Raw genomic sequence first — 12,751 nt, forward strand, 5'->3', positions numbered from 1 at the left:
CATCGCAAACTTCAAACACAGCCTGCCTTTCTCCCACGGAATCATTTAAATATTTCATCACGATGTCGTGTTTGGAAATACTCGTGTGCACTTCTACACGATGTGTGTGTCCACGATGTGTCATTTAATCACACAAATCATCCGGGTGAAACTATGATGACAGTTTGATTCGTTGATATTCGTAATTTTTTTCCCTCTTTTTTCGTAGAATAAAATCGTGTAATAAAAGCTAACATGCAATTCAATACTCATTTCGCGTGATAGAAAATTCTGACGAATTGGATGATTAAATCGATTTCCTAAGGGAGGGAGGGAGAGAGAGAGAGAGAAGAGGGGGAAAATCGTATAGGAAAATAATTCTGGCAATAAACTCGACGATGTGTTTTCCTATGAAGCATTTTCATCTTATTCGATATAAGTCACAATTTCTCGACGATGAAATTTCGAAGTATAATTGGTGGTTCGTTTGCTCTCGTTCATTCTTTTTTTTTTTTTCCCCTCTCTCTTTTTTGCGGGGCAGAAGAGATCACCGGGTGTTGATGAAACCTTGAAAAAGGATATGAATATTTAATGCAGTTTTCCCTGAACGCGCTCAATCGAATCAATTACATTTTGGAAAGTCTTGATTGAAACTTATTTATTTATTACCCTTTGAGAAACAATTTCAAATTTTCCGTTCATATTATTTGGCATATTTCTTTCCAAACTTAAAGTTTAATTATAAAGAAAGAAAGAAAAAAATTGTTAAAATCAGAATTTGAGTGGAAAATTTTAATTGTCGATGTAAGGGTTGATTAATAAAATTAATAGAAAATTGGTAGGAATAATTAGTAACGTAAGATAATATTATTTAATACAGAATATCGTTTATGAAATTAGATTATTAAATATTTAAATAGTTATTATATTAATTGACATGTTAAAACTCATTAAACTTAACGCCTCTCTTAGAGTCCTTAGGGATTTTCATTTATTACGTACTTGCATGCAACTAAGTTTGCTGCAAACAATTGTATCGATCGTGTTTTGTAACCAATTTCACTGCTCATTTATTTAATTCGCTCATTGCGAATCGTTATTTTTTTTTAAAAAAAATATAAAAATATATCAGAGTTATGCTCTTATTCTAACTTAACGTACTTAATATACGTAGTTTTAACTTTTTAATTTTTTTTTTTTTTTCCTCACTTTCTCGTCAATGTATTTCCTCTCGTATATTCAATTTTATCGAACAATGGTTAATAAATATTATTCTTAATGTAACGAAATGAAATTATCGATTCACGTAAATGTAACGAAATCTAATAGTCGGTTCTATGCGAACAACGAATCCATATTGAATTCGAGAGATTTTCTCGTATTCAATTTCAACTTTGACGCAAAGCTTTTCGTTTAACGGGGTTTTATTTTAATGGCGTTTAAAAAAAAAAAAAAGAAAAATTTGGTGTTTGACAGTTATCACTGTCGAAATTGAAAAAAATACAAATACAATCAAGAATGAATGAACCGTGATTTTATTATTATTTAAAATTACAATATTTATTTATTTTTCGTAATAATAACAACATTTTTTTCATTTCGATAATTAAATATTCATTGGATCTATAAAAATGCATTTGCTATCGGCAAGCGATGAATATTATTTCCGGTAAAATTATATGCATTGAAAGTTTTATTAAAAATTCAATTCAATTTGATCTGTAATCTATTTCTAGCAAAGATGAAGGTACGCATGCAAAAAAGTTGCATATAAAAAAAAAATAGGACAACCACAAAAGAAACAAATTCATCGCTCTCGAAATTGCATCAATAACTTGATTAATTAACAAGCGGATTAAAAAACGAGGCTCTTATCTTATCTTCGATTCTTCAGTAAACCAGGAATAATTAATACGAATTCGAAAACTTTCATCTCCCTGAAAAACTTTTATTCACGTTTTATCGTTCGACATAGTTACACACAAAATTCCTTCAAAAAGACTTCGTTCACTTATTTCCCTATAATTTCGAGATTTGGAAAATTCTGAAAGAAGAAACACTCTGTTGCTCTCCACCATGAATAATCTCGTATAATCAACGATTCTTTTCCTTCTCTCTCTCTCTCTCTCTCGTCATCTCGCCAATAACCGGATGTTTATGAACAGAAACAGGGAGTGTTCGCCTGGTTTTATTTAAATTTCATTTAAAAGCGCGACAGGCAAGATTTTAGATTTCGTCGAATAAATCACGATGATGGTTGACCGTGAAAGGATTGCGGACCAACGATGCGATGAGAGAAATATCATTTCGTCCATCTCTCTCCATTGAAATTCGTTCACGACGAATGGCGTGAAATTTTACTCGCGCTTTATTATCTCGTTGCCGCTCGTCCAACTTACCATCCGCCATTTGTAATTAATATTGTAAAGTTTTTGTGCAACGAATTCGTAAAAGAAAAAAAAAAAAAAAAAAGAAAAAAAATGGGATTTTTCATTTAGAAAAAGATGCGACGAGTGAATATACGAAGGAAACGTATATTCTTTGGATAAATGAAAATAATGTCGATGATAACGTTTAACGAAATGAGATTGGAAAAACGAAAGAGGGAACAGGCCTTTACGTTTGAAAGGGATAACTTTCCGAGCTTTTATTTTAATGAAAGTTTGTGAAAATCACGTGCCTCGTCTTCAATAAATGGATGCAGAATTTCTTCCTTCTTTTTTTTTTTTTCTCTCTCTTTTCTTTTCTTTAGCTGATAGATGTAAATCTGTAAGGAGATCACGATTGCTGATACGAAGTGTCGGATCGACTCGAGATCAGTGTTTCGAATGATTGGACAAGTGAAATTATAATGTAATTAAAATCAATTTATTATTTATAATTAATAATAATAATAATAATATAATTGACAGTATTGATATAATTTACATTACTAAAATTCAATTTATCAGGGAGAAATATTTGTCCCCCCTCTCGATAATTCGAGCCGATTAATTAATTTAATTATCGATCCCACTTCAATTTTATCCAAGTTTTTATTCCAATTGTCAATATTGATGCCAACCATTCTTCATTTGCATGACAGAAGCGTATGGAAAACGCGAAAGGGCCAGCGTTGGGTTTTTATTTTACAACCCAATATAAGTATATAGTCGTATAAAAAAAAACATCGATTTTGTATCTTTCGTTTTATATGCAAACCGCTTGTTTTTCTTTACACAGTACTCGAAACCGCCATCATTTTTATTAAATGGTATAATCAATACGCTGCCCGTTTCGAATTTCACGTGAGATTGAAATCATTACTTGTTTTAAATAAATTATTTATAAAACGTTTCGAATTTTTTTAAGAATAACTGTTTTCCAAAATTTTCCAAAATTAATCAAATTGTCTAAAAACAAACTTTCTACACTTCTTTCCGAGACTTTCACCATTTCTAAAATCTAAATTATCTAAAATAATGATCGAGTTGGATTATTCCAACTGTCAGAGTTCACTATATCTTCGTGGAACGTTCATTATTCTACCTTTTCTTTCTACCAATGTGACTTGGAAAAATTACTCGAGGAGAAGCGAAGTTATCGCTTAAGAAAAAAATTTTTCCTAACGTCGTTGGAAAAAGAAGCAATACTTTTAATGGAGAACGCTCGAATCATCCGATTATTCCGTTCGATCATCTCAACTTTACTATTATTAACATCGATGAAAAAAAATAAACCTAGCCCCCGCGATATCTCTTCGCGAATCAGTCAAGTTAACGAAAAAAAAACTTTCTTCGGATAATCTGGAATATTATACCGCAAAGTTTGCATAAACTCGAGCCACATAACTGGATACCATATAATTTGGATTATCGAGGGTATAAAGGCCGTGGGAAACGGTTCGTGATTCGTTTATCGAAGTCGACAAGTGCCGCCCGACGTCGGCTTTTCCTTGAACGAACGTTCCAAAACGATCGAAATCGAGGAGTGGTTTCTCGACGAAAATTGGGAGGGGGACAAAATTTGTCTAACCGGGAGAAGGTTAATTGAGAAATCTCCCTGACTCCGAGGGAAACTTTGGTCCGTGTCGGAATTAGATTCGGTAGGCGATGATCGATGAGGATGAGTCACCCTTAAGGACCCTCAGCCGAAAAACACAAGGCCTGATAATCGATATCACGGCATAAAACGGTGGTGGCAAAAATTTTCGACGATCCGAGGATCGGAAAGGAAACAAAGTTGTTTCAATTCGATGTTGTTTGAATTAATTAATTGCGATCGATCGATCATGGTAGAGCTACGAATAAATATTATTCGAAATTTTAACTTGATTAATTTTTCAGCCTGATTAATTCTAATTTGCGCGGTTATTATTTAGGAATGTAATTGGATTTGAATTGATAATGATTGTTACGGATGCGGTGCGATTTATTGTGAATTTATTTATTTACTTTTTTTCTTGTTATCAAGTCGTCGATAAGAGGGTAGGAGATGTTTTTTTTTTTATTTTTTCGAGGGATATTGGATTTTTCACTTTATTCAAATGTCAAATATTTATGCAACGTATTCAAGAAACGGGGAAGATGTTCGAAAATATCGATTACGTCGAGTGGAAAGGACTGGAATTATTTTATGAAAATGAAATTCTCGAGATTACGATCATTTATCCAAAAAAAAAAAAAATATTCATATCACCGTATTTACAAAGAAAAAAAAAAAACAACTTACTCGCTCAACCGATTCGAAGAAAATCGTAAATTTTTATACGAAACTGAAACGAATTAGTTGTTTCGACTGTAAAGTTTCGCAATTCTCGCATCCACTAAATAACAAAGAATGCGGCCTCTCCTCGCTTAGTTAACCGAGAGAAGTTAACTTTTCCGTAATAACTGGGAAAAACCCGCGTGTCGGACGATTAAAAAGTTTTCACCGCGCAAATGAACAACTTGAAAAAAAAATTTGCATTTGAGAAATGTTAAGGTTCGCGAAAGGGGCAGGAAAGGGAATAACGAAAGTGGCAACCGTGATAAAAAGTGGCCCCAAACGGCTTTCAAAACTTCTCTCTCTCTCTCTCTCTCTGCGTAAAAATGTAACGCCGTATTTCGGGATAAAGAATTGTTATCGAAGAATCGCGAGTGGATGATTTAGAGCGATAGACGCATAAATGCGGCTTTATGAAAAATTTTGCGAGCGCGTTTAAGAGGATGACGAGTGAAATTTCAATTCGAGGGGGGAGGGAAAAATAAAATTCTTTATCGTCCTTATCAATGAAATTATTCTCTAATAAAATCTAACGGCACAACGCCCTGTTCGGCACCAGATCGGCATTTCGTATGATATTTTACACAGCTATTTGCGCGCTTAACACAGCACAGCACCGGCACACCGCATACACGCAGATGAGATTTCTTCGTTGTTGTTCATTTTACAAAAATATTGAAATTTATTGTAATTTCAATCCCAATTTATTTATAATTTCAAATACAAATAATTCCAACTAATTTTTCCCGATCTCGTTCTTCTTGCCAATTAACTGCAAGAATCGATTATGGACGCTTGTTTAAGCTCGTTTCGATTTTTAACAGCTGCGTGGACATGATGATCCACGATGATCCACGATGAGAGATTGATCGAGCGCGACACCTAGCTACGAATACAAACGTCATGAATATAGAAAAAAAAAAGAAATAGAGAGATTTTACCCGAATATTCATCTTTTTGATCTTCCATTTTCCGTTTTTTGCTATTTTGTCAAACGTTTCAGCTCAGATTCTCGAATATTCACGAAACATTTCTATATACAAAATTTATACGCGAAGTGAGTTTTTAAGGCATTAGCTTAGAAGAAAGTTCCTACCTAACTTGAAAATTCTGTTTTTCATGGAAGTTTGTGCGAAATGGGTTGTGCGCGATTTCTTTTTCGAATGGGAAAATGTCTTTTAGCGCGTGAAATTAATCTTCAAATTTTCATCGCTCTTCCATCTATCGTAAAATACAATTTTCAAACACATTCTAAGAAATATATATATTTTTTTCAACTGACATAATGGAACATTAAAATCTAAACATTTTATCGATTCAAAAATTTATCCTGCAAAGTTATTGCAAAGTTAAGTTAAAAAAAAAAACATTATTATTTTCATTATTATATCAAAATTTAATGAATTTAATTATCCGTGTAATATTTACTATTTTACGGTGAAATAATCCGGATGAGATTTTATAAAAATGAATATCGAGGAAGGATATTTCGAGATGAAATAGGGGATTAAAAAGGCAGAAATCTTTTTGATGTCAAGAGTATGTAAATTAACGTGGCAGATCAAAGAATTTTTCGATTATATTCGTCGTGAAAAAAGTCATATTCAAGTCTGGTCAAATTCTATGCCAACTGAAAAATTCAAAGATGATGAATCCTGTTTGAACGGTGGGAGATGAAGTCTCTTCCCTTAAAAGGGAAGAATGCGAAAATCCTCGAGACTTGAGCTTCCAGCCAATAATTTTGTTTAGCGTTTTTCGATCGAAATATCTGCACTGCCACTCTTCTTTATAATTGCGTCGAAAATATGCGTGTCGAATGATCCAGAATACCGATATACCTATATTTCATGCCAATTAGAAGAATTCATCGAATCATTCATCGTCCCTTTTCATCCGACTTACTTCAGTCTCGAGACAAGTCGGATAAACTCGAATCTGATTAATTATTCCTCCCTCTTTTCCTCGAAACTTCGAAACACGGAGAAGAAGAAGAAAGGAAACGGCGACTCTTTCTAAAAGAGTAATTGATGATCCTTAAAATTCAGTCGCACCCCAGTCGAATCACAAATTTCTCCTTCCTCGATAGCTCGATTCAGATCCGGTTTCACATTCGATTAACTTTCCAACAATTCCTCTCTAGATAGAATAAAATCTTTTCTTATCATCGAGATTATTTTATCGATGTTAATAAAATATTTGAGATCATCGAAATCATGTTATTCAAAGGGGTCATCAGAATCGTTTTTCTATTTACGATCAAAGATCAACATCGAAAATTCATCGTCCAGATTCGTCACAATCACTTGTTGAAAATTGTTCAAAGATAGAATAGAATCTCTCCTTATAATCGAGATTATTTTATCGACGTTGATAGAATCGTTTTGAGATCATCGAAGTCGTGCTCAATTCAAAGGGATCATCAGGATCGTTTTTCTTCTTACGATCAAAGATCAAAGGTCGTTCAGATTCGTTATAATTACTCGAAGATAGAATAGAATCTTTCCTTATCATCGAGATTATTTTATCGACTATTAATAGAATCGTTTCTTCACTTACGATCAAAGATCAACATCGAGTGTCGTCCTGATTCGTCACAAATACTCGAAAATTGTTCGAAGATCGGATTTGGACGACGAGAATTGCCTTTCCTTTTTCTTCTACCTTTCAAAGAAATCGTATAATCCCGTCGCAGAAACAGATCTCTCGACGTTTCCTTGCTCCTCGATTCGCTCGTAGCAACGAAAACGCGGTTTAAATTCGCGAGGAAGTTTCTCTCTGCTCGAAAAAGGATCGACCGGGCTAATGGCGCGGCGGGAAAAGAAGGGAAAGCGGGAGAGGAAATGGACTGTGTCACTCATGACCGAAAATACCACCCCGAAAGGACACGGTTCCACCTCGCTTCACTTGGCGGCCATCCATCAGATATTCAGTTTTAATAGGCGGATTCCATCCTCTCCACGGGTATCGATCCTTCGCCCGGGATCGCCTCCGATATTTCTCTCCCCGTTTTATTAAGCGGATACACGGCGTCGGTTTTAGGCAACTCGTTCGAAACGAATTTATGCCACCGCCTCGCCTCTGAGAATTCTGAATTCGTGGAATCGTCACTGTTTGATTCGTTTGTCTCTCTATTGTTGGAGGAAAGAAGGAGGTGAAAAAATTTACTCGACTTTCCACGATTCTTTGAAAAGGTGTCTTTGGAACAGGGAAAAAGAAGAATCTGTCTCATCTTTAAAGTGATAATGAACAATGAAAAGAAAAAAAGAAGCAAAAGAAATCCAACAACCCTTCGACGATCGAGAAGTTTGTCGCTGGAAAATATGGAAACGTAGCTCGAAAAAATAGGAAACGGCCTGCAGTCACGTTAAATAAAATAAATTCGTCTCGAGAAATTTACGGGTGTACACAAGGTGATTCGCAAGTTTGAGGAAGAAAAGTGTCTCTCATCCGACGAAGGAGCGAACGACAAAGCGGGGACGAGTGATGCAACAACGATCGGTATAACTTGTTGAACGTGGAAGGTTGACGAGGCGCGCTACTACGAAGAATTTCTTTCGAGATGCCAGAGAGAATTCGTTCGATATTTGTTGGAAAAGACTCGCACGAACGTTGCTTCGTTTATCGATTCCTTCCATTTCGATCGGTGGATATTCTATCGCGTGTCGATTTCAAAAGAGGTCCAAGGGGCAGGTTGGTTCTGTTTCGATACTCGACGATTTTATTTCATTTCTTTTTTTCCCACGAACATGTGAATTGACGACTGTTCTTTTTTGAAATTCAGACTCGTGGAAAAAGTAGGATGTGCATTGAAAGAGTACATCTAATTCCACTTCCACCCGGTTTATCTTCTCGAGAAAATATTTCTAGGATATAATAATAACTCGTGGTTCTCTGTAAAATTGTTGGGAGAGGATTTTTATCGCCAATTTCCAGAGATTTTTTATCTACTTTTTTGAAAATTCTGATTCATAGCCCTCCTGACTCGTTTCGTTCAACTTTTAATCAATCTTTCGATGTATATAGATATACGAATTTTAAGAGGAATAAAATAACAATAACGTTATAATAATATAATGAAGATAATATTCAGAAAAAGAGGATAGGCCGTGTGATATATTTCAGTTTGCTCCACTTGTTTGTTGCATGGATTGAAAAATGGTGGGTCGCAACTCGAAATAATTCGTGTTTCCAAAGAAGAGAGAGAGAGAGAGAGTTTTAAAAAAGTTCTCAAAGTTTGAGTTTATCGTCAGCTGTGTGGTTATGAAATTTTAATGAACTTCGCATCGACTTTATCTCCAACAGATTCCTTCGAAGAAGGTAGTATAGCATAAAGTGTCCGTGAACGTTTTAGAAATGGTTAATATAGAATTTAATTCAATCTCCAGATTCTCCAATTTCTCTTTCTTCTTGTGTCGTATTATCAATTTTAATTCTACTCGATCCTTTCCTTGTTCTAAATTAACGAGATCACTGGATTATGACGGATTAAAAGCGTCCACGGAGGCATTTGGAACTGATTGCGCAATGATAAATGGATGCGCCATCGTTCTTCAGACTTCTCTGAAAAAAAAAAAAAAAAGAAAACAGCCTCGAAGATCGAGCGGGTTACTTACAACACTCGTGACACCATATCCATCCATTTTCTCTTAATTCCATTGGAAATGGAGCCGAAACACGAGAGATTCCTCTTTCTTAAATAACTCCAATATTTCAATATTCCATTTTCGCATTCTACGCATTTTTATTTAAATTTTCCACGAGTATACGTGCATCTCCGCGTGTTCACGTAACAACAGAAAGCTTTTAGAATTACTCTTGACAATTCGTGTCTCCCGGGACATATACTGTGAAAGGGTTGATTAATTTTCTCGGGGAAAAGAAATTCTAAATCTAAGCAGAATCTGGAAAAAAGGATCCCGAGATACAGTTGAATAAAGCGGAGTAAGAGGAAGGAAATTTTCTGTCGAAAAATGCTCATTGAACCTTGTCAACGTTGCTTGCTTGAGTCGGGATGAAGCGTTTCCTTCGATTTATTTCGACAAGTCGATTTTCGCTATAGATGGAAATTCAATGTTCCACCTTCGAGAAATCAAAAAAAAAAAAAAAAAAGAGAGAGAGAAATGGAAGTTTTTCCAATTCTAACGATGCAGTCCTCGAAGAATTGTATCGAATGTAACTCCGTCTTCTCCTCTTCTCGAGGAGCAGAGACTAACACAGCTCGATGGACGATTCCTGGAGTCTTACAATCTTAGTCCAATTGAATCGATACTCACGTTTTGAATAGCACCGCCCTCTGTAGCTGTAACTCGATCGCGTAGGTCGAAATTGGTGTTTAAAGACGATTTAGAGAGAGAATTCTAGAGCACGTAGCGTAGAGTTGGAAACTGTAGACGAATGATCGAAGGGAGTATGAATTAGAATTGAAGGAAAATGTTTGAACAAAGAGATAGGATTATTCAAATTATTATGCGCGATTTAAATTTTCGGAACTGCTCCATCGAGGTGCACGCGCTCGATCTGAAAGATAAGCATACACTGTCAATAAGAGAAATACGAGAGACAAGTATGATGCATAAAACGTATGCAAGGCTACGCGTGCCCTTAAATTCTTTGGCCCGATTCGTTCTTCCGCGCAGTTTCACTTCGATCATCGTGCAACGCGCGAATCATTCTTCGTTCAAACGAGTTTATTCTTCGCTTTTGGCGATTTAAATTTGGCCCCCCTCGTCGCGATGCAAAAGAAGATTCGCGCTTAGATCGGTCGCGATAGCGAAAGAGCTTGAATTTCGCTGGGACAGCGCGATTTCTGAGATAACTTATCCCAGTGTCTCTCATTCGAACGAATCCCGAAAAATTGTATCAAAATGTTTAATGATACGTTTAAAAATTTTATCGTCAAGATCACTCGAACGCGTTTTACTTTCTACTCAAATTACTTAATATTTATAACATTTCTAATTATCGATGATAATTAAATTGAAAACGCTTCTTCGAAATACATTTTCCTTTTTAAATAAACGAATAAAAATTGGAAATTAAGAAAAATTTCCACTCTCTTCAAAATCATCGTTTCAATAAATCGCTAATGCTAATGAAAAAGTTGAGAAACACTGGCTTATTCAAAGACGGAACGAAATTTTTCCACATTCGTGAAGAAAGTGTCTGAAAGGAATACGCGAAATTCGCCTAGCTCCCTTTCACACGAGAATGAAGAGCGCGCATTTTTTTTTTTTTTTTTTTTCTTTAACTCGATGCACGAAACGATGCGGTTTCTCGAGAAGACATGTCTGCCGCTTAACTCGACTCTGAATAATTAAAACGAAAAAGGGGATTTTCTCGTTGAGTGCTCGCTTTCAAGGTAGCTCTCACTTTCAGATCGACAACATTTTCCACAACGATCCGAACGTTTCGTTTCGACTTCCCACTTTGCACGATATTTTTTTGAGACTCGATTTTTCCGGCCAAATTTCTAGGTGTCCCGAGACACTGGACAATTTTCACCCCATAGGTTGGTTGGTTACGCAGATGCCGGACAACGAGAACCGTCAACAGGCGAGAGTTAATCACGACTCGGCGACGAACAGCTGCGAGAACGATGACGTTACGTCGCTGGATCAACGCGACAGTTAACAAACGTCGGGAGGGATTGAGAAAAAGGAAGGGAGGATTATCGCACCCACCGAAATCGACTTGTTTTTCGAGATAAAAATAATTGAAACCAGATGAAACATGAAGATAAAGGGACGTTCCGTTTATTCGTTAAAAGGAATTTCACTCGCGATAATTAAAAAAGAAAGAGAATAATGAGGAGAGACGTTCAGAGAGATTCCTCGATCGAAGGGAACTCGTTAGATCTTTGATTCTTCCAGAGACTCGAAAAAAAAGAAACAAAAACCGAAATCATTTCGAAGAAAACCCTAAATTTAACAATTTAACCGATTCGAAGAGAGAATCGGCCCGTCTAAAGTTTCGTCCGAAGGAAGTTGAAAAGGAAGTTCATTGTGATCCAACAGGCAATAGAGCTCCCGGAACGATCATCATCACCCACCGACCAAACCTACCGACGTTCGTGTCGACGATTCTTCCCGTCGCTCGGTATCACTCAAAGATCCTTTAAAACGACCGATTTCGAACGAATTTCCTTCGAAATCGACACCACGTGGATATCAACTCAACCTAAAATCCCCGCAACGAAACGAGACTAAATAATATAATTAAACCCCGATCCGAACGAAAATATAATAAAATACAATTTCCAACGCCAATTTCCCCCTCTCGAGCCCCTCGTGCGAAGGAACGATCCTTACCGTAACCACACACGAACAATCGACCACCGCCAATCACCACGATAAACTGGAGCATCAAGGAGGCCCTCTACTTCATCTCTGGCCAGCTGGGCCAGGGGAACGCGGGCACGCCGGGGGGGAAGCAGGAGGGGGAGGGAGAGGAGGAGGGGGAGGAGGAGGAGGAGGGGGAGGGAGGGGGAGGGGGAGGGGAGGGAGGGAGGGGCTGCGGCGGGAGGGGGCAGAAGAGCGGCGGGGGCAGTAGCCTTCGCGAGCTGGTGCGCAGGTTGAGCGTGAGCAGCGGGATCGGGCGGTACGCGATTGGTTCGTTCGGCGAGGGTGGGGGAAGCGGGCCCAGCGGCGCGGGGCCGGTGGAGGGGTTGGCCGCGAACGGTTGCGACTCGCAGCAGGTGGCGGGACCTGGTGGTGGCGCGAGGGGGGGCACGGTGTCCGCGTCGGCCGCGGGCGGTCGTGGTGGCGCGCTAAGCCGGCGGTCGAGCCGGGACCAGAGCCCGTCCAGGGCCTCGTCAGAGGGCCAGGATGCGCCCACCCACGGGGGCGGGGGTGGTGGCGGTACCGGGGGCGCATCCGGTACCGGCGCAACCGGTCCCGGGCAGGATTGGCGAAGGCTAGTCGGGAGCATAAGGCGGAAGGTGCGGCGGAAGACCGGGCAGAGCAGCGCGAGCATCTCCGCGCTGCACGAGACCACCAACCGCAATCAGGATGACTTTCTCAAGGCCACCATG

General features: G+C 38.0%; 1 protein-coding gene across 19 annotated transcripts in view; it reads left to right on the top strand.

The window, feature by feature from the left end:
* LOC100870220 (pleckstrin homology domain-containing family G member 5) overlaps positions 1–12,751 on the top strand; it is an 86,941-nt gene that overhangs the window by 25,782 nt on the left and 48,408 nt on the right. The window contains exon 1 of one of the 19 annotated variants that reach the window (XR_015292026.1): positions 2,811–2,832. The exons of the other annotated variants lie outside the window; for them this stretch is intronic. The gene's annotated coding sequence lies outside the window, so the exon portion shown is untranslated. Of the gene's footprint in view, positions 1–2,810; positions 2,833–12,751 lie in introns of those variants that run through there. 19 annotated transcript variants of the gene reach the window in all.

This window comes from Apis florea, unplaced genomic scaffold (assembly GCF_048593485.1).
Source record: "Apis florea isolate Af1SG1 unplaced genomic scaffold, ASM4859348v1 contig_3034_pilon, whole genome shotgun sequence".
NCBI classification, from domain to species: domain Eukaryota; kingdom Metazoa; phylum Arthropoda; class Insecta; order Hymenoptera; family Apidae; genus Apis; species Apis florea.